This window comes from Dama dama, chromosome 21 (genome assembly GCF_033118175.1).
Source record: "Dama dama isolate Ldn47 chromosome 21, ASM3311817v1, whole genome shotgun sequence".
Classification (NCBI taxonomy): Eukaryota; Metazoa; Chordata; class Mammalia; order Artiodactyla; family Cervidae; genus Dama; species Dama dama.
Window position 1 is genome coordinate 50801489 of NC_083701.1, and position 23422 is coordinate 50824910.

General features: G+C 38.3%; 1 protein-coding gene across 3 annotated transcripts in view; it reads left to right on the forward strand.

Annotated features, from left to right (window-relative positions):
* Nucleotides 1-23422, forward strand: part of CSMD3 (CUB and Sushi multiple domains 3) — a 1326016-nt gene that overhangs the window by 1099154 nt on the left and 203440 nt on the right. The gene's annotated exons all lie outside the window — the stretch shown is intronic.

Consider the following 23422-nt stretch of genomic DNA (forward strand, 5'->3'; position numbering starts at 1 on the left):
GGGCTTCATGTACTCTTAGGAACAAGTGATATGGAACAAACATATTCAAAAATAAAACATTATTTTAGAACCTCTGGAATATCAGGATTTCTAATCCACATACCTTCTTATTTCAGTTTCCTGAAGATTTTTATACTTTTAAATTTGGAAATAATTTGGAATTTAAAAAGAACAATAGACGTGTTTAAAAATTTACATCTATTCTCACTTTATCAAATATTGATACATTCTTAGCCAGGTAAGAGTATATTACTAATTGGTAAATACAGAAACATTCCTGTGAGAACTTGAGAACAAAACAAAGATACCTTCAAGCGTTATTATTTTGTCTTATTTTAGAAATGTCCTAAGGTATGAGACAAGTGTATGAATATTGAACATAAAATGGAATATATCATTACTTGCAAATGATACAATTGCACATTAGAAAATTCAGAGAAACTGAAAAAAGCATTTAAAAGATAATAAAATTGAATGAAAGATAAATATGCATTGGCTTTCCTCTATAATAGTAATAACCAGGAAGAAATATGGTTAAAACAGATTAGCATTTACGTGATTTCATAAGAAGCTTTTGAGTGAAAGATTTCTAAAAGCCGAGTCATTAAGATTTTATTTAAAGCTAAGCTTTCAGACTCAGATACTTATGAATTAATTACATCATGTAAAATGATTAGTTTTTTTCCCCCTTTGAACAAATGCTGATTAAATGTACTTAAGGAGATATTCAATATAGATAGATAAAATATATCATACATATAAATGACAGAAAGTAGTAAGCACCATGTGAAAAGTACTGCATTGTAACTAATGGAAGGCGGAAACATGGGGAATATTGACCTGGGATTTGAATGGTAGATAATATCTTCCTGTGCTCAGACAAGCATAAATTTTAACAACCAAAAAATGGTGGCTTAGGCCAGGAACTTTACTTAATAGAATTGCTAAAAAAAAGCAACATATTTTCCTTAAGAGAAACTGGAAAAGGGTGGTAAAATTTCTGGAAGCCATATTGTGTAAGAATGTTTTTTTAATTAATTTTTTATCAAAGGATAATTGCTTTACAGAATTTTGTTCTTTCTGTTAAACCTTAGCATGAATCAGCCATAGGTATACATATATCGCCTCCCTTTTGAAACGCCTTCCCATCTCCCTCCCGACCCACCCCTCTAGGATGATACAGTACCCCTGTTTGAGTTTCCTGAGCCATACAACAAATTCCCATTAGCTATCTATTTTACATCAGTTCAGTCTGTTCATTTGCTTAGTCATGCCTGACTCTTTGTGACCCCATGAGTCGCAGCATGCCAGGCCTCCCTATCCATCACCAAATCCCAGAGTTAACTCACTCATTTCCATCGAGTTGGTGATGCCATCCAGCATTCACATTCTCTGTCGTCCCCTTCTCCTCCTGCCCCCAATCCCTCCCAGCATCAGATCTTTTCCAGTGAGTCAACTCTTCCCATGAGGTGGCCAAAGTATTGGAGTTTCAGCTTCAGCGTCAGTCCTTCCAATGAACACTCAGGACTGATTTCCTGATGGACTGGGTGGATCTTCTTGCAGTCCAAGGGACTCTCAAGAGTCTTCTCCAACACCACAGTTCAAAACCATCAATTCTTCGGTGCTCACCTTGCTTCACAATTCAACTCTCAAATCCATACATGACTACTGGAAAAACCATAGCCTTTATTAGACAGACCTTTGTTGACAAAGTAATGTCTCTGCTTTTTAATATGCTATCTAGGTTGGTCATAACTTTCCTTCCAAGGAGTAAGTGCCTTTTATTCATGGCTGCAATCACCATCTGCAGTGATTTTGGAGCCCATAAAAATAAGTCTGACACTGTTTCCACTGTTTCCCCATATATTTCCCATGAAGTGATGGGACCAGATGCCATGATCTTAGTGTTCTGAATGTTGAGCTTTAAGCCAACTTTTTCACTCTCCTCTTTCAGTTTCATTAAGAGGCTTTTGAGTTCCTCTTCACTTTCTGCCATAAGGGTGGTGTCATCTGCATATCTGAGGTTACTGATATTACACCCGGCAATCTTGATAACAGCTTGTGCTTCTTCCAGCCCAGCGTTTCTCATGATGTACTCTGCGTATAACTTAAATAAGCAGAGTGACAATATACAGCCTTCACGTACTCCTTTTCCTATTTGGAACCAGTCTGTTGGTCCATGTCCAGTTCTAACTGTTGCTTCTTGACCTGATTATAGGTTTCTCAAGAGGCAGGTCAGGTGGTCTGGTATTCCCATCTCTTTCAGAATTTTCCAAAGTTTATTGTTAATCCACACAGTCAAAGGCTTTGGCATAGTCAATAAAGCAGAAATATATGTTTTTCTGGAACTCTCTTGATTTTACCATGATTCAACAGATGTTGGCAATTATCTTTGGTTCCTCTGCCTTTTCTAAAACCAGCTTGAACATCTGGAAGTTCACAGTTCACATATTGCTGAAGCATGGCTTGGAGAATTTTGAGCATTAATTTGCTAGCATGTGAGATGAGTGCAATTGTGTGGTAGTTTGAGCATTCTTTGGCATTGCCTTTCTTTGGGACTGGAATGAAAACTGACATTTTCCAGTTCTGTGGCCACTACTGAGTTTTCAAAATTTGCTGGCATATTGAGGGCAGCACTTTCACAGCATCATCTTTCAGGATTTGAAATAGCTCAACTGGAATTCCATCACCTCCACTAGCTTTGTTCATAGTGATGCTTCCTAAGGCCCACTTGACTTCACATTCCAGGATGTCTGGCTCTAGGTGAGTGATCATACCATTGTGATTATCTTGGTCGTGAAGATCTTTTTTATATAGTTCTCTGTGTGTTCTTGCCACCTCTTCTTAATATCTTCTGCTTCTGTTAGGTCCATACCATTTCTGTCCTTTATCGAGCCCATCTTTGTATGAAATGTTCCCTTGGTATCTCTAATTTTCTTGAAGAGATCTCTAGTCTTTTCCATTCTGTTGTTTTCCTCTATTTCTTTGCACTGATCTCTGAGGAAGGCTTTCTTATCTCTCCTTGCTATCCTTTGGAACTCTGATTTCAAATGGGAATATTTTTCCTTTTCTCCTTTGCTTTTGGCTTCTCTTCTTTTCACAGCTATTTGTAAGGCCTCCTCAGACAGCCGTTTTGCTTTTTTGCATTTCTTTTCCATGGGGATGATCTTGATCCCTGTCTCCTGTACAATGTCAGGAATCTCTGTCCATAGTTCATCAGGCACTCTGTCTATCAGATCTAGTCCCTTAAATCTATTTCTCACTTCCACTGTGTAGTCATTAGAGATTTGATTTAGGTCATACCTGAATGTCTAGTGGTTTTCCCTACTTTCTTCAATTTAAGTCTGAATTTAGCAATAGGGAGTTCATGATCTGAGCCACAGTCAGCTCCTGGTCTTGTTTTTGCTGACTGTATAGAGCTTCTCCATCTTTGGCTGCAAAGAATATAATCAGTCTGATTTCAATGTTGACCATCTGGTGATGTCCATGTGTAGAGTCTTCTCTTGTGTTGTTAGAAGAGGGTTTTGCTATGACCAGTGTGTTCTCTTGGCAAAACTCTATTAGCCTTTGCCCTGCTTCATTCCGTACTCCAAGACGGAATTTGCCTGTTACTCCAGGTGTTTCTTGACTTCCTAGTCTTTCATTCCAGTCCCCTATAATGAAAAGGACATCTTTTTTTTGGGTGTAAGTTCTAGAAGGTCTTGTCAGTGTTCATAGAACTGTCAACTTCAGCTTCTTCAGTGTTTCTGGCTGGGGCATGGGCTTGGATTACTGTGATATTGAATGGTTTGCCTTGGAAACGGACAGAGATCATTCTGTCATTTTTGAGATTGCATTCACATACTGCATTTTGGACTCTTTTGTTGACCATGATGGCTACTCCATTTCTTCTCAGGGATTCCTGCCCACAGTAGTAGATATAATGGTTATCTGAGTTAAATTTACCCATTCCAGTTTATTTTAGTTCACTGATTCCTAGAATGTGGACGTTCACACTTGCCATCTGTTGTTTGACCACTTCCAATTTGCCTTGATTCATGGACCTAACATTCCTAGTCCCTATGCAATATTGCTCTTTATAGCATCGGACCTTTCTTCTATCACCAGTCACATCCACAACTGGGTATTGTTTTTGCTTTGACTCCATCCCTTCATTCTTTCTGTGCCGGGGTCCAGCCCCAGCAGGATCCAGGGGAACCCTCAGGATGAACAGCGTCGGCAAATGAGAGAGAGAGAGACAAAGCTCAGGGGCTAAGTCTGAAGTTTATTTTTGCACGGCCCCTTTATACCCTTAACAATATCTTTTTGGGGGAAGTGCATATTGCTTACACACAGGTCATCTCAAAACATTACAGCAACTTGACTTTCAACAGAAATAGGATGTCACCCACATACTTTTTCGTTCACAAGAGTCTTTCTTAGCATTTGGCCTTCAGGCCTGCTAACATTTTATGGCTTTCACCTGGTGTGACTTAAGCAACTTCAGTCGCGGACCCTGTTTTTCTTATAGTTAATCTATTTTCTTTCTACTAAGCGTCATCTCTATGGGAACTAGATAGGATTACATTTTTACAGAACAGAAATGGGAAGGACTGCAGAAAAAGCAGATATGGCACAAAACAGGCTCTTAGTCTAAAAGTTAACTACCTGCAAGAAGTCGCCAGCTAATCTCTATCTAAAATATTTTCTATTAGGCACATTTGTGGCTATCATATTTGTGGAGCTTTTCTCACCCCGTGAAGGGGCCTATGCTTAATAGTTTCTTTTGTTAGAGTACTGTGCTTAGGATGTTTAGGACAATCATGAGCATTTTTTGCAATGAGAGCACACATTTATCAAAAAAGCCAGAATGCCAGCAAAAGGGTTTGAATTGAAGCATTTCCTTCATCCCTGGCCCCTTCTTAGGGTACCAGCATCCAGGAGATTTATTAATTAGCTTTTAAGTTGGTCTTTATTCAGTGCAAGAGGAGCAGGAGAGCTCTCGGCAGGCAACACAAGAATCCGCAGCAGGGCAAACAAGAACAACAGCAGAAAAAGGGGGGAGGGTACAGGGTGGGGTAGAGGCCAAGGCCAACCTGGAGGGTCCCTTACCCTAGACGGCCTTGCCTGTCAGGTTTTTTCCTTGTGAGCTCGTCGTGGATGGGATCCCGGACGGCCTTGCCTGCCTGGTATTTTCTTCATGACCTCGTCATGGGCGGGACTTCCCATAATGGCTCCCGGCATTTCTGGAGTTATTTCTCCACTGATCTCCAGTAGCCTATTGGGTACCTACTGACCTGGGGAGTTCTTTCAGCATCCTATCATTTTGGCTTTTCATACTGTTCATGGGGTTCTTAAGGCAAGAATTCTGAAGTGGTTTGCCATTCCCTTCTCCATTGGACCACATTCTGTCAGACCTCCCCACCATGGCCCGTCCATCTTGGGTGGCCCCACACGGCATGGCTTAGTTTCATTGAATTAGACAAGGTTGTGGTCCGTGTGATCAGATTGGCTAGTTTTCTGTGATTATGGTTTCAGTGTGTCTGCCCTCTGATGACCTCTCACAACACCAAGCATATTACTTAGGTTTCTCTTACCTTGGAGGAGGGGTGTCTGCTCATGGCCGCCCCTCCTGACCTTGAACGTGGTGTAGCTCCTCTCGGCCCTCCTGCGCCCGCGCAACCTTGCTCCTTGGACGTGGGGTTGCTATTTTACATACAGTAATGTATATTTCCGTGTTACTCTTCCCATACATCTCACCTTCTCCTCCCCTCTCCCCATGTCCATAGGTCTTTTCTCTATCTGTTTCTCCATTGCTGCCCTGTCAATAAATTCTTCAGTACCTTTTTTCTAGATTCCATATATATGTGTTAGAAAATGGTATTTATCTTTCTCTTTCTGACTCACTTCTCTCTGTATAATAGGTTCTAGATTCATCCACCTCATTAGAACTGCCTCAAATGTGTTCCTTTTTATGGCTAAGTAATATTCCATTGTGTATATATACCACAATTTCTTTATCCATTCATCTGTCGATGGACATCTAGATTGCTTCCATGTTCTAGCTCTTGTAAGTCGTGCTACAATGAACAATGGGATACATGTGTCTCTTTCCATTTTGGTTTCCTCAGAGTACGTGCCTAGGAGTGGATTGCTAAGTCATATGGTGGTTTTATTCTAGTTTTTTAAGGAATCTCCATACTGTCTTCCAGAGTGGCTGTATCAGTTTACATTCCCACCAATAGTGTAAAAGTGTTCCCTTTTCTCCACGCCCTCTCCAGCATTTATTGCTTGTAAACTTTTTAATGAGGGCCATTCTGACTGGTATGAGGTGATATCTCATTGTAGTTTTGATTTGCATTTCTCTAATAATGAGTGATGTTGAGCATCGTTTCATGTTTGTTTGCCATCTGTATGTTTTCTTTGGAGAAATGTCTGTTTAGGTCCTTTTCCCCCTTTTTGATTGGGTTGTTTGTCTTTATGGTATTGAGTTGTATGAGCTGCTTGTATGTTTTGGAAATTAATCCTTTGTTGGTTGTTTCATTTGCTATTATTTTCTCCCATTTGAGGGTTGACTTTTCATCTTGCTTATAGTTTCCTTTGCTGTGAAAAAGCTTTTAAGTTTAATCAGGTCCTATTTGTTTACATTTGTTTTTATTTCCATTACTCTAGGTAGTGGATCGTAGAGGATCTTGCTTTGATTTATGTCATTGACTGCTCTACCTATGTTTTCCTCTAAAAGTTTTATAGTTTCTGGTCTTACATTTAGGTCTTTAATCCATTTTTAGTTTATCTTTCCATGTGGTGTTAGGAAGTGTTCTAATTTCATTCTTTTACATGTAGCTGTCCAGTTTTCCCAGCACCATTTATTGAAGAGGCTGTCTTTGCCCCATTGTAAATTATTGCCTCCTTTGTCAAAAATAGGGTATCCATAGGTGCATGGGTTTATTTCTAGGCTTTCTATCTTGTACCATTGGTCTATATTCCTGTTTCTGTGCCAGTACCATACTGTCTTGATGACTGCAGCTTTGTAGTATAATCTGAAGTCAAGAAGCTTGATTCCTCCAGCTCCATTCTTCTTTCTCAAGACTGCTTTGGCTATTTAGGGTCTTTTGTGTTTCCATATGAATTGTGAATTTTTTTGTTCTAGTTCTGTGAAAAATGCCATTGGTAATTTGATAGGGCTTGCATTAAATCTGTAGATTGCATTTGTTAGTATAGTCATTTTGACAACATTGATTCTTCCTACCCAGGAACATGGAATATCTTCTCCATCTGTTTATGTCATCTTTGATTTCTTTCATTAATGTCTTATAATTTTCTGTGTATGATTCTTTCATCTCCTTAGGTAAATTTATTCCTGGATATTTAATTATTTTTGTTGCTATAGTGAGTGGGATTGATTCCTTAATTGCTCTTTCTGATTTTTAATTGTTAGTATATAGAAATTCAAGTGATTTCTGTGTATTGATTTTGTATCCCACAACTTTGCTAAATTCAGTGCTCAGCTCTAGTACTTTTTGGATACTATCTTTAGTGTTTTCTATGTACAGTATCATGTCATCTGCAGACAGTGAGAGCTTTACTTCTTCTTTTCTAATCGGGATTCCTTTTCTTTCTTTTTCTTTTCTGATTGTTGTAGCAGGACTACCAGAACTATGTTGAATAGTAGTGGTGAAATTGGACCCCCTTGCTCTTCCTGATCTTAGGGGGAATGCTTTCAGGTTTTCACCACTGAGAATGATATTTGCTGTAGACTTATCATGTATGGCCTTTACTATGTTGAGGTAGGTTCCTTCTATGCCCATTTTAATGGGCATGAAGTGTTTTAATCATAAATAGGTGTTGAATTTTGTCAAAGGCTTTTTCTGCATCTATTGAGATGATTATATGGTTTTTATCTTTCAATTTGTTAATATGGTGTTTCACATTGATTGATTTGCTTATATTGAATAATCCTTGCATCCCTGTAATAAACCCAACTTGATCATGGTGTATGAGCTTTTTGATGTGTTGCTGAATTCTGTTTGCTAAAATTTTTTTGAGAATTTTTTTCATCTATGTTCATCAGTGATATTGGCCTGTAGTTTTCTTTTTTGTGTGTTGTCTTTGTCTGGTTTTGGTATCAGAGTGATGGTGGCCTCGTAGAATAAGTTTGGAAGTGTTCCTTCCTCTGCAATTTTTTGAAAGAGTTTTAGAAGGATAGGCATTAGCTCTTCTCTAAATGTTTGATAGAATTCTCCAGTGAAACCATCTGGTCCTGAGCTTTTGATTTTTGGGAGATTTTTGATCACAGCTTCAACTTCAGTGCTTGTAATCAGGTTTTTCATAATTTCTCTTTCTTTCTGGTTCAGTCTTGGAAGATGGAACTTTTCTAAGAATCTGTCCATTTCTTCCAGGTTGCTGTTTTATTTCCATATAGTTGTTCATAATTATTTCTTATAATCCTTCATATTTCTGCATTGTCTGTTGTACCCTTTCCTTTTTTATTTCTAATTTGTTGATTTGATTCTTCTGTCTTTTTTTCTTGATGGGTCTGGCTAAGGGTTTGTCAGTTTTCCTTATCTTCTCAAAGAACCAGCTTTTCATTTTATTAATATTTACTATTGTTTCTTTCATTCTTTTTCATTCATTTCTGCTCCAATCTTTGTGGTTTCTTTCCCTCTACTAATTTTTTTTTTTTTTCTTCATCTTTTCCCAGTATCTTTAGGTGTAAAGTTAGGTTGTCTATTTGATATTTTTCTTGTTTCCTGAGGTAGGATTGTATTGCTATAAACTTCCCTCTTAGAACTGCTTTTGCTGCATCCCATAGGCTTTCAGTTGTTGTGTTTTCATTGTCACTGATTTCTAGAATTTTTTTATTTTGCTTTTGATTTCTTCAGTAACCTGTTGGCTATTTAGAAATGTGTTGTTTAATCTCCAAGTTTTGTGTTTCTTACAGTGTTTTGTTTTGTTTTGTTGTAATTGATATCTAGTCTTATAGCATTGTGGCCAAAGATGCTTGATACAATTTCAATTTTCTTAAATTTATAGGGGTTTGATTTCTGACCCAAGATGTGGTCTATCCTAGAGAATGTTCCATGTGCACTTGAGTAGAAGTTGTGTTCTTTTGAATTTGGATGGAATGTCCTGAAGATATCAATGAGATCCATCTCATCTAAAATATCAAATTAGACTTGTGTTTGCTTATTAATTTTCTGTTTTGATGATCTGTCCATTGGTGTGAGTGAGGTGTTAAAGTTTCTTACTATTATTGCATTACTGTCAATTTCCCCTTTTATGTCTGTTAGTGTCTGTCTTATGCATTGAGGTGCTCCTATATTGGGTGCATAGATATTTACAATTGTTATGTCTTCCTCTTGGATTGATCCCTTGATCATTATGTAGTACCCTTCCTTATCTCTTGTAATATTCTTTATTTTAAGGTCTATTTTGTCTGATAAAAGGATTGCTACTTCAGCTTGCTTTTGCTTCCCATTTGCATGGAATGTATTTTTCCATCCTCTCACTTTCTGTCTGTATGTGTCTTGAGGTCTGAAGTGGGTTTCTTGTAGACAGCATATATATGGGTCTTGTTTTTGTATCCATTCAGCCACTCTGTGTCTTTTGGTTGGATCATTTAATCCATTTACATTTAGAGTGATTATTGATATATATATATTCCTGTTGTCATTTTCTAATTGTTTGGGGTTGATTTTGTAGATATTTTTTCTTCTATTGTATTTCTTGACTGTATAAGTCTATTTAACATTTGTTGTAAAGCTGTTATGGTGGTACTGAATTCTCTTAACTTTTGCTTGTCTGAAAAGCTGTGTTTATCCTTGGGGTATCCTGTATGGGACTCTTTGTGCCTCTTGGACTTGATTGGCTATTTCCTTTTCCATAGAGGGGAAATTTTCAACTATAATCTTTTCAAAAATTTTCTCGTACCATTTCTTTTCCTCTTAATTCTTCTGAGACCCCTATAATTTGAATGTTGGTGCATTTGATATGGTCCCAGAAGTCTCTGAGACTGTACTCAGCTCTTTTCATTCTTTTTACTTTATTCTGCTCTTCAGAAGTTATTTCCACCATATATCTTCCAGCTCACTGATTCATTCTTTTGCTTTGGATATTCTGATACTGATTCCTTCTAGAGTATGTTTAATTTCAATAATTGTGTTGTTTGTCTCTGTATGCTTATTCTTTAATTCTTCTAGGTCTTTGTCAATTGATTCTTGATTTTCTCCATTTTGTTTTCAAGGTTTTTGATCATCTTCAATATCAATATTCTGAATTCTTTTTCAGGTAATTTTCCTATTTCCTCTTCATTTATTTGGACTTCTGTGTTTCTAGTTTGTTCATAAATTTGTGCAGTATTTCTCCACCCTTTTTTTTTTTTTTTTTTTTTCTTTTAAGTTATTGTGTTTGAGATCTCATTTTCCAGGCTTCAAAAAGTTGAATTGTTTCCTTGAGGAAGGTTGAATTCTTTCTTCCTCTTGGTTTCTACCCTCCTAAGGTTGCTCCAGTGGTTTGTGTGAGCTTCATATAGGGTGAGATTTGTGCTGAGTTTTTGTTTGTTTGTTTTTCCTCTGATGGGCATGGCTGAGGGAGGTGGTAATCCTGTCTGCTGATGATTGGGTTTGTATTTTTGTTTTGTTTATTGTTTAGATGAGGCATCCTGCACAGGTAGCTACTGGTGGTTGGGTGATGCTGGTCTTGTATTCAAGTGGTTTCCTGTGTATGAGTTCTCACTATTTGATACCCTCTAAGGTTAGTTCTCTGGTAGTCTAGGGTCTTGGAGTCAGTGCTCCCACTCCAAAGGTTAAGAGTTTGATCTCTGGTCAGGAACTAATGATTCCACAAGTGGTTTGTTATGGCATTAAGGGACAGTAAAGCACATATTGAAAAACCAGAAACCAAAGATGAACCCCAGACAAATGCCATTACAAAATCAGTTCAGTTCAGCTCAGTGGCTCAGTCCTGTATGACTCTTTGCAACTGCATGGACTGTAATATGCCAGGCCTGCCTGTCCATCATCAACTCCCAGAGTTTACTCAAAGTCATGTCCATTGAGTCGGTGATGCCATCCAACCATCTCATGCTCTGTTGTCCCCTTCTCCTCCCGCCTTCAATCTTTCCCAGCATCAGGGTCTTTTCAAATGAGTCAGCTCTCCACATTAGGTGACCAGAGTATTGGAGTTTCAACTTCAACATCAGTCCTTCCAGTGAACACCCAGGAATGATCGTTAGGATGGACTGGTTGGATCTCCTTGCAGTCCAAGGGCCTCTCAAGAGTCTTCTCCAACACCACAGTTCAAAAGCATCAATTCTTTGGTGCTCAGCTTTATTTATAGTCCAACTATCACATCCATACATGACTACTGGAAAAAACCATAGCCTTGACTAGATGGACCTTTGTTGGCAAAGTAATGTCTCTGCTTTTTCATATGCTGTCTAGGTTGGTCATAACTTTCCTTCCAAGGAGTAAGCACCTTTTAATTTCATGGCTGCAGTCACAATTTGCACTGATTTTGGAGCCTCAAAAAATAAAGTCAGTCACTGTTTTCCAGTCTATTTGTCATGAAGTGATGGGACCAGATGCCATGATCTTACTTTTCTGAATGATGAGCTTTAAGCCAACGTTTTCACTCTCCTCTTTCACTTTCATCAAGAGGCTCTTCAGTTCTTTGCTTTCTGCCTTAAGGATGGTGTCATCTACATATCTGAGGTTATTGATATTTCTCCTGGCGATCTTGATTCCAGCTTGTTCTTCATCCAGCCCAGCGTTTCTCATGATGTACTCTGCATATAAGTTAAATAAGCAGGGTGACAATATACAGCCTTGATGTACCCCTTTTCCTATTTGGAACCAGTCTGTTGTTCTGTGTCCAGTTCTAGCTGTTGCTTTCTGACCTGCATACTGATTTCTCAAGAAACAGGTCAGGTGGTCTGGTATTCCCATCTCTTTCAGAATTTTTCACAGTTTATTGTGATCCACATAGTCAAAGGCTTTGGCATACAATAAAGCAGAAATAGATGTTTTCTGGAACTCTCTTGCTTTTTTGATGATTCAACAGATGTTGGCAATTTGATCTCTTGTTCCTCTGCCTTTTCTAAAACCAGCTTGAACATCTGGAAGTTCATGGTTCACATATTGCTGAAACCTGGCTTGGAGAATTTTGTTTCAAAGTTAGTTTTTGTACAAAATTAGTTACAATATCAGGCAAATCATTATTAAAATAATGGAATATACACATGTGCATACACACTCATGAGCAAAGTGAACACAGTCCAACAAATAAAGTACAGTAAATTGATCCTGTTAACAAAAGAAATAAAAATTATATTTACCAGTTAAGAACAAAATTAACATAAGCAGAAACTGGATTACAAAACAAAGCAAGGTGCCAAGTAGGGACTAAAGCAATGAAAACAAAACTAACAAATATGTTGAGAGGAAGGGAAAGAAAGAATAGATTTGCAAAGTTAAACAGAGATAGATGAAGAAGATATATGTACATTAAAGGTTAACTGCAAGGGGGAAAGAACAGTAGGAAAGACAAACGAAGGAATAAATGTAGAAAAAATATAATAAGTTAAAAAAATTAAGAACTAAAATTATAAAAAAGAGAAAAGAGAAAAAAGAAGAGGAAGAGAGAAAAAAGGTGGGAAAAAAGGAAAACTCCACAGAACTGCAAAAGCCCAATTTAGAGGTGGAGGTTTATAACAACAATAGAAAGTATAACTGAATATACACCTATACATATTCACCCATAAGCAAAATGAAAACAGTCCAAGAAAAATTAAGTACAACAGACTGACCCAGTGAACAAAGGAAACCATATCTACCGGAACAAAATTAATTAAAGCACAAACTGGGAAACAAAGCTAAAGCAAGGTGTCAATTGAGGAATAAAGCAATGAAAATAAAACTAACAAATATGTTGAGAGGAAAGGAGAGAAAGAAAAGAAAGAAAGAATAGATATGCAAAGTTAATTAGCAATAGATAAAGAAGATTTATATATGTTAAAGATTAGTTGCAAGGTGAAAAAAACAGTAGAAAAAGCAAAGGAATAAATGTAGGAAAAAGAATAATAGGTTTAAAAAATTAAAATTAAAAAAAGAAAAGAAAAAAAAAAAAAAAAAAGAGGGAAACTCCACAGAATTGCAAAAGCCCAACGTAGAGGCAGAGGTTTATGACAATAAAAAATTTATGGAAAAATAAAGGAAAAAAAATTAAAAAGCTTAATTGGATTTCTTAGTGCCAATAAAATCGATAACTACAACAGAGGGGGGGGAAATGGAAAAAAGAAGAAATATATCCAAAAGAATCTATAGAACAAGTCAAAAAATAAGAATAATAAACATTGAGTCACAGCTGTGAGAGTCCTTTCCCACGCTGGGAATCACAGCTTACCATGGGAATCACCTTACCATCCTAGGATGATGCCCTCCAACACTGTACTGATCTCTGAACCCGCCCAGATTCTAGTCTGGTCCTACTCCTGTGTGTTTTTGCCTCCAGTGTCCACAGCTATCAGAGCTAATGTGTTTTCTTTTGTGGGCGCTCTCAATGGCCTTTTATATATTCCATAGACACAGAGTCTGCTTAGTTGATCATGTGGATTTAATCTGCAGCTTGCACAATTGGTGGGAAGGTTTTGGGTCTTCTTCCTTAGCCACACTGCCCCCTGTGTTTCAATTGTGGTTTCATTTCCACCTCTACATGTGAGTTGTCCACTGGAGTTTAGCTCCTGAGGCTGCCCTGGAGGACTTGGGTTTGCCCCTGTGAGGGCCAGGTGTGGAAGTGGTGCAGCTGCTTGGGTCACAGGGGCTCTGGCAGCACCAGGTACTCAGCAGGGTTGGTGGCTAGGGCAATAGGAAATATAGTGCTCTAGAAGAGTATGGCAACCAATATTGGCCAATACGCTTCAGTATTCTTGCCTGGAGAAACCCCTCTCTGACAGAGAAGACTGGCAGGCCACAGTCTTACAGGGTCACAAAGAGCTGGACAGGCCCGAAGCTAAGTCAGGCACATAGACGGGCTCCCCTGACTGGGGTCCTACTCTGTAGATGGGTGTATCAGGCACTTAAAGGGGCACTCGGGGTGGGGTTCTACTCTGTAGTTCAGTGGGTCAGGCCTTTGATGGGCCAGCCCCTCTATTGTTCAGCTTCCAATGCTGCATGTAGAGAGAGAGAGGCTATGATGATCGCTCCACCTCCTGTGCATGACTCAGCAGTACGCCTTGCTTCCATGGCTACCTGGCTTTCCTCCACAGGTATTTCCCACCACAATCTCCTCCTTCACATCCCCTCCATCCACCTCTCTGCAGTCAACAGCAGCAGTCTCACCGGGATTACTCCACAATCCCTAAACTCCAGCTCCCAGCTGCTGCCCCTTCCAGGAGCCATGCATTCCTGCCCAGCATATGAATGGCTACAGCAAGGACTGTCTGATCCTTACTCCATTCAGGCTGTCACAGATAATCTGTTTCACTCCCAGCCTTAAATGTTTCTCCTCTGAATCAGACAGTTGCCCCGCTGTGGAGATCAGACTCCTGCTTCAGTTCCCTCACCTTCCGAGGGCAGGTTCAGTCCTACTAACACTCCTGTTTTTTCCCCTAGTTTCTCCATCCTACCTAGTTTTGCTTGGGTATATATTCTTTTCCACTGGTCAGGTACCCCTGTCCACTCTAAGCTGGTGTTCTGCATGCACTTCTATGTCTGAAGGTGTGTTCCTGATGTATCCCTGGAGAGAGATATACTGCACGTCCACCTATTCCTCTGACGTCTTGTTCGCCTCTCTGCAAGGTGAATATTTAAAGGATTGTAAACATTTCAAATGAACCGTGAACTTCCAGATGTTCAAGCTGGTTTTAGAAAAGGCAGAGGAACAAGAGATCAAATTGCCAACATCTGTTGGATCACCAAAAAAGCAAGAGAGTTCCAGAAAACATCTATTTCTGCTTTATTGCCTATGCCAAAGCCTTTGATTATGTGGATCACAAGAAACTGTGAAAAATCTTGAAAGAGATGGAAATAACAGACCACCTGGCCTGCCTCCTAAGAAACCTATATGCAGGTCAGGAAGCAACAATTACAACTGGACGTGGAACAACAGATTGGTTCCAAATAGGAAAAGGAGTACATCAAGGCTGTATATTTTCACCCTGCTTATTTAACTTATATGCAGAGTACATCATGAGAAACGCTGGGCTGGATGAAGAACAAGCTGGAATCAAGATCGCCAGGAGAAATATCAATAACCTCAGATATGTAGATGACACCATCCTTAAGGCAGAAAGCAAAGAACTGAAGAGCCTCTTGATGAAAGTGAAAGAGGAGAGTGAAAACGTTGGCTTAAAGCTCATCATTCAGAAAAGTAAGATCATGGCATCTGGTCCCATCACTTCATGACAAATAGACTGGAAAACAGTGACTGACTTTATTTTTTGAGGCTCCAAAATCAGTGCAAATTGTGACTGCAGCCAAGAAATTAAAAGGTGCTTACTCCTTGGAAGGAAAGTTATGACCAACCTAGACAGCATATGAAAAAGCAGAGACATTACTTTGCCAACAAAGGTCCATCTAGTCAAGGCTATGGTTTTTTCCAGTAGTCATGTATGGATGTGATAGTTGGACTATAAATAAAGCTGAGCACCAAAGAATTGATGCTTTTGAACTGTGGTGTTGGAGAAGACTCTTGAGAGGCCCTTGGACTGCAAGGAGATCCAACCAGTCCATCCTAAAGGAAATGATTCTGAATATTCATTGGAAGGACTGATGTTGAAGTTGAAACTCCAATACTTTGGCCACCTGATGCGAAGAACTGACTCCTTGGAAAAGACCCTGATGCTTGGAAAGATTGAAGACAGGATGAAAACGGGACGACAGAGGATGAGATAGCTAGGTTGCATCATCGACTCAGTGGACATGAGTTTGAGTAAACTCCAGGAGTTGGTGATGGACCGGGAGGCTTGGGGTGCTGCAGTCCATGGCGTCACAGAGTCGGATACAACTGAGCGGCAGAACCAACCTGAACTGATACCCAATTACTTCAGATTTCAAAGAGAAAATCCAAGATCAGAGTTAAAGACTTTTTAAAAAAGAAATCTTGGTCACACCATTCTCAAAATTCATTACAGTATGTTATATCAATGAGATTAATTTAGTCACTTAAGTAGAAAAGTATGCAGTGAACTCAACAGAATGCCACTTTAGTGACTCCAGCAGAAATCTAAATGGTCTGCTCTCTGTCAAATGTTAGTACCATATGAAGTTGATTATAGTTTGATAATTAGAATTTTCATAATTGTTTGCTTATTGAATTAAAATTTTAGGTTATGTAAGGTATTTCTATTCCTACAGATTCTCAAAGATATTTTTCAATTTTTATAAATAATTTTAAAATACTGTAAGTAAATGAGTAATCAACAGTAAAAAGGAGAATTTTCACATATGTAACAAATATTTAGCACCTTCTCTATTGTAAAAGAGTTTGTAAAAACTTTGCAAAGTAATCACCAGAAAAGATAGAAAAACTATAAAAGTCAACAGATATTTTGTAATTACAGCTTTTAATCAGAAATCAAAACCTATCTCAAAGAAATTCCATCTCTCGATCAGCTGTTTTCTCAGTGTCACTTCTTAAAATGGCAACGGTTGGTCTCAGGCTCTTAAATTTAAATGAGTCAGTTTTTACTTATATTTCTGTTTTTTGTCACTATAAATGCTATGGCAACTTTCAGTGTGAATGGAAGGAAAATGGTAAAATTCAAGAAGCATATCAGAGATAACTCTTCTGTCCCAGTAATTGTTTGGGCATAGCTGGAGAAGTTATTAATAGATGATATAAAGACTTTACACAATCTCAGTGATTGAGAACATGGACAATATTGAGTTCTTTTTAAGAAAAAGTTTAGTCTCTGCCTTTGATGAATTGATAGCATGTGAGGTTAGATGAGACACAGCAAATGGAAAACTAAATGAAAATATATCCTCAAGTGGTAAGTGGTATGTAGAATGAACCTTGAATCATACAGGAGGGAGACATTACTGAAGTCTTGAGTAATGAAAAGTATCTTCTTAGATGCTAGAGAACCCCTCTTACATTTTTATGGTTTTTTCCTCTCTTAATGATGCTACTCTATTTATGAAGATTTTGACATATTTGTAAGAAATAAACTTAGTAAAAATGCTGGAAAGCCACAAACTTGACTCTTATAAAAAATAGTGCAATCTAACCAAGAAAGAGTATCTTCTGTCATACAAGAAAAGCTTTCCATATCCAAATTATATTTTTCATTTAGTTCAGATCTGTATGGATATATAGATCAAAAACAAGCTCCAAAGAGAAAAAACAAATAAGGTCTTACTGCATGTCTGCATCTTATCGACATATTTATTTTTGTATTAAGTGATTGTTTTATTCATCAGTTCAGTAAACATAAGTAACAATGAACCCCTCATCATGCTGGGGCTTCCCAGGTAACGCTAATGGCAGAAACACACTTGCCAATGCAGGAGACGTAAGAGACATGGGTTCAATCTTTGGGATCCCCTGAAGTAGGACATGGTGTCCCAGTCCAGGATTGTTGCTTGAAAAATTCCATGGACAGAAGAGCCTGGCAGACTACAGTCCATGGGGCCGCAAAGAGTTGGACATGACTGAGCACACACACACCTCACCATGCCAAAGACTATGGGGAGATATAACTCCTAATCTGAGGTGTTTGCAATCTATTCTGCTGAAAGAACATATTCAAATTACAGAGAAACTGTTCTTTAAATAAGTGTACAATGAATTACAATTTATTTTCCCTTTTTGATACATTTAAAATGAGTGAAATAGAGCATAATTTGTTTGCTGGTTGGAAATGATAATTGACAGAAATACATGGAACATGTTGCAGATAATTAATTTACTGATGTGTCAACTGATTTCAACTATTGATTTTACTCCAAAAGCTATGCCTTTTTAACATTCTAATGATGATGTAACTCTTCATTCCCCTTTTGGTTCAGGTAATAAAGCTTATATAAATCCAGTGAATTTCATCATGATGTAGCCAACCTAACTTAATCTGCCTCTAGCTGTGCTAGAATAAGAGCCTGTCTTTCAGCCAAGTGTTAAGTCCACATTGGATAAAGACTAGACACAAAACCATGAATATTTCCCACTGGGCATCCACAGTTGGTTACTCACAATGGCTTTCACTTTCATTCAAATGCCTTATGTCTCTGTTTTGTGTGGATTGGTAACACATTTAACTTTATTGATTTACTGATTTCATTTCCAGTTATATGTTTAAAATGCCAGAGTTTCGGTAGGCTCCTATCGTTGTTGTTGTTCAGTCGCCCAGTTATGTCCAACTCCTTTTGACCCCGTGGACTGCAGTATGCCAGGCTCCTAATATACTAGCATAAAACATTCAGATAGAGCCTAGAAAGAACAAATATTACTAAATAAGAAGGCAGGTTGGTGGAAAATGTCCCTATGTATACACAATAAAATATAACGTAGCAGCAAGTTATGTCTATAGATTGGATTAGTTTATTTTAGTCAGCAGTGTGGGATATATTATATATATAATATATATATCAAATTATAAATAATTTTATATGTGGATAAAAGAAGGGAACTTTTTTTATTAAAGCTTGTGTCTTTGTCAGAATTCTCTTTGTGAATGAAGAATGACTGTAACAGTGATTTCTTTTATCCAAAAAAAGATGCAGAAAAGAATTATTCTTTTCTTACATTATAATTTTTACTATGCTTATTTTAGTGTATTTTATATTGCAATAAGTAGTATACATATCTGTCTTTTTTATTAGATCAATTTCTCAAGGTAAGAACAAACCACATAATAAGCACTGGAGTACTTCTTAAAAATGTAGATAGATTCTTTAGCCTCAATTTCAATGTCATAACTAAGGTTCTCTGGGAACTGCGTGCGTGTGTGCTCTGTTGTGTGCAACTCTTTGCAACCACATAGACTGTCGTAGCCAGTCACGCTCCTCTGTCCATGTGATTTCCCAGACAAAAATACTGGAGTAGATTGTCATTTCCTCCTCCAGGCATTCTTCCCGACGGATCAAACTGGGTCTCCTGTGTCTCCTGCATTGTCAGGTGGATTCTTTACCACTGAGCCACTTGGGACAGCACCCCTCTGGAGACCATTTCTCCACAAATTTAAAAGCATCCAAGCTGCTTCCCATGTACACTGTATTTGACAATAATTGCACTAGATTGGGAACCATCTGAGGGATTATCTGTGTCACGTTTATCCTTCTGTACTCAGGGCACTGGGGCTTCCTAAGTGGCTCAGTGATAAAGAACCTGCCTGCCCAAGCAGGAGACACAAGAGACATGGGTTCGATCCCTAGGTCAGAAAGATCCTCTGGAGAAGGAAATAGCAACCCACTCTAATATTCTTGTCTGGAAATTTCCATGGACAGAGGAACCTGGCAGGCTACAGTCCATGTAGTCACAAAGAGTGGGATTCGACTGAGCATATGCACTCAGGACATTGGCACAAATGATTTTTAAGTTAATTGAATAAAAATGGTTGTCTTCATTTTATATCTATAGGAAATGCATCATGCTTATAAATACCCAAGAAATAATTTATAAAAATCATTTTAGAGTGTTTGAGAGGGGCCGGAAAAGTATATCCACTAATTAATATTGAAACACAATGAAAAGATATATAGAGAAAAATTCACATTGTTTTTAGTGCATAGCATCAATCAGTATAGCATAGCAGACACAATTCTAAGATGAGAGGTAAATCAGAGATCATTTTTAAAGCTATCTTGAAAAGCAGTCAAGTTAAAAAATATGTCACATCTATTGTTTTGTCCTAGTAAGCACTCTACTAACTGCTGTGAAAAATTTTTACTTAATACAAAATATTTTAAGTTATTGTGTCATACACCCAGAGTTTATTGGTTTCCGAAACCTAGATCTTATTTCACTAAAATACACCTAAGAAATTTAGTCTTAGGAATAAGCTCATGATGACTAAACAAATTTTCTAATGACTTTCCTACTTTTAAAAGCCAAGACTCTCAGTTTTGACATACCCCATACATGCAATAGGTGCAACGGTTAACAGTCAAATTGGCTAGGTTCTAGTACTGGCTCTTTTTTGAAAATTTTTATTTATTGATTTATTTTTGTCTATTCTGGACCTTGGTTGCTGTGTGGGCTTTTCTCTAGTTGCTGTCAATGGGCTTCTCACTGCAGTGACTTCTCTTATCGTGGAGCATAGGCACCAGGGCACACGGTCTTCAGGTCTTCAGTAGTTGTCGTCTCAGGTTCTACAGCACAGGCTCAGCAGTGGCGGTGCAAAGGCTTAGCTGCTTCACGGCCTGTGGGATCTTCCTGGATCAGGGATCGAACCGTGTCTTCTGCACTGGCAGGCAGATTCTTTACCCCTGAGCCACCAGGGAAGCCCTGGCTTATCTTTGAATAGCTGTATGATCAAGTGCAATTATTTAAGTATCAATTAGCTTAAATATGAAACAGGAATATTAATACCTGCCTGACAGTTGTTTAGAGACAATTTTTTATAAAGCATTTAGCACCCTGCTTATTGTTGATATCATTTTATTGTTATTATTACTATTACTTTTATTGGCATGTTTGAGGATTCAGTTCTCTCTCTCCCACCCCCCAAAAATACTCCCTATTTTTTAAGACAAATAATTGTCCATTCATCACCTTTCCATACATTATTTTTCTTGGATCAAATTTATGTTTATTTTAAAAATATCTCCCCAAAGCTGACAGTCCCCAATATCTCTGGTTTCACTTCCCCATCCAAAATCTAAACATTATTTTTATTGCCAACTCTAAGACCAGCTGCCCTTTTGTCTTTGCTGAAATTATGCACTCAGTCAAGATGTACTGTGAACTGAAAACCTACTCTGGTGAACTAGTCACTGAATTTGTTTCAAAAAAATTTAGAATATCAAAGATTTTCAAGCTGGAGGCAAATTTACAAATACATGAATTCTCTCTTTGAGTTCATGTCCAGTGGTGGCAATAGATACAGGTTCTATGTGGCCTAAAGCCAATCTACTTGGAAGAAAATTCTTTAAGGAAAATAACATGTTGCTTTCACAAATTTTGTCAAACAATATATTATTATAAACACATTGATGGTCCTCTTCCAGGGTTTCTGAAGGAGCCTGTACAAGGCAGGAGCTTCTTTAACTTCACAGTAAATTTACATCTGCTGAGAGGAGTCAAGTGGTAATATTTCTCTCTCTTTTGAGAAGATTTCATTTCAGGGACGAGAAAGCCCACTATAAAAATATACATAGTACTAGTAACTATACAGCATTTTAGACAGTATTATGTGGCATAGATTTTAAATACTAAAGATCCCATAAAAGAGAGAAAACAATGGTTCTAGTCATTTGGAGGTGGAGAGTAAAAGGAATATGCTTACAAATTTATCTACAACAATGACGATGATGATTCTAAATTAGTAGAGTGGGTTGAAAGCTGAATTTATAAGCCAAACTGTTGCAAGAAGGGGCATTTCTTCCAGGGCCCAAAAGTGGGCTCTTGTGTAATACTCAGAAATGAATTGTCCAAGGAGATGCACGTGCTACAAAGCAACAGACTTTACTGGGAAGGGGAGCCCAGGCAGAAAACAGGAGGGTAAGGGAGCCCAGGAGAACTGCTCTGCCAATTGGCTCACAGTCTCAGAGTTTATGGTGATGGGATTAGTTTCCAGGTTGTGTCTGGTCAATCATTCTGATTCAGGATCCTTCCTGCTGGTGTACTCATTGCATAGCCAAGAAGAATTCCAGTGAGGAGGATTCTGGGAGGCAATAGGATACATGGCATCCTTTTGACCTTTCCCAAATTCTTCTGGTTGGTGGTGGCTTGTTAGTTCCATGTTCCTTACTGGGATCTCCATTTGTAAAGTAACTCACGCAGAGGGTTGCTATGGTGTCTGGACAGGGTGGGTGGTTTCAGTATCCGTTTCCCATAACAGAACAACCAACCTGGTACCAAATTCCAAGTTTTCCACACAAATTACATAAAAATAAATGCAATCGTACTGATCATATGTCAGGCATGCTGATTGTTTCTCAGGCATGATGCTCAGAGTTTATATTATTATCTCATTTAATCTTTGAAGCAGTGAAATAAAATAGGCTTATTTTATTACTTTGCCCCAAATTGTTTTGTTAGTGAACCTTGGTGTTGGGATTGTAACTCAAGTCTATTAGACTTTATTCATAGCTACCACTTCACAGTGCCTTTAACAACCTCTCAAGAATGCTTCAGTTCGGTTCAGTCTCTCAGTTGTGTCCGACTCTTTGCGACCCCATGGACTGCGGCATGCCAGGGATCCCTGTCGATCACCAATTCACGGAGCTTACCCAAACCCATGTCCGTTGAGTCGGTGTTGCCATCCAACCATCTCATCCTCTGTTGGCCCCTTCTCCTCCTGCCTTCACTCTTTCCCAGCTTTAGGGTCTTTTCAAATAAGTCAGTTCTTCACATCAGGTGGCCAAGGTATTAGAATTTCAGCTTCAGCATCAGTCCCTCCAATGAATATTCAGGACTGATCTCCTTTAGGATGGACTGGTTGAAGCTCATTGCAGTCCCTAGGGGCTCAAGAGTCTTCTCCAACACCACAGTTGAAAAGCATCAATTCTTCTGCATTCAGCATTCTTTATGGTCCAACTCTCTCATACATACATGACTACTGGAAAAACTATAGCTTTGACTAGACGACCCTGTTGGCAAAGCCTCTGCTTTTTAATATGCTATCTAGGTTGGTCATAGCTTTTATTCCAAGCAACAAGCATCTTTTAATTTCGTGACTGCAGTCACCATCTGCAGTGATTTTGGAGCCCCCAAAAATAAAGTCTCTCACTGTTTCCATTGTTTGAAGTGATGGGACCAGATGCCGTGACCTTCATTTTTTGAATGTTAAGTTTTAAGCCAACGTTTTCACTCCCCTCTCTCACTTTCATCAAGAGGCACTTTCTGCCATAACGATGGTGTCATCTGCATATGCTTGAATACATCATATGCTTAGACACAGATAAAGAACTCTAAGTTTATTCTGTTGACAAATGGGGGTGGTCTGGAGTTAGAATATTTGAAAGACTGTCCAGTTTCCTGGTCGCTTTATCACCTATACCCTATTTAACAGACAAAATAGCTACTAGCTCATATGCACACATTAATGGGAATTTGCAAGTAAACTCTTTAGAGGCTAACACTTTCAGTTTGTTTCTGTAAAATTACCAAAATATTGATACAATAAATGCAAGAAATAAATGATTTGAACACTAAGAATTAACTACTGAAATAAGTAGTTTACTACCTTCTTTTTAACTCACTAAATCCAAAAGTTAATTAACTTGAGTAAAAAGTACTTCTGCATCATTTGTAGAGCATAAAATTATGATCATTATTTGGGTAC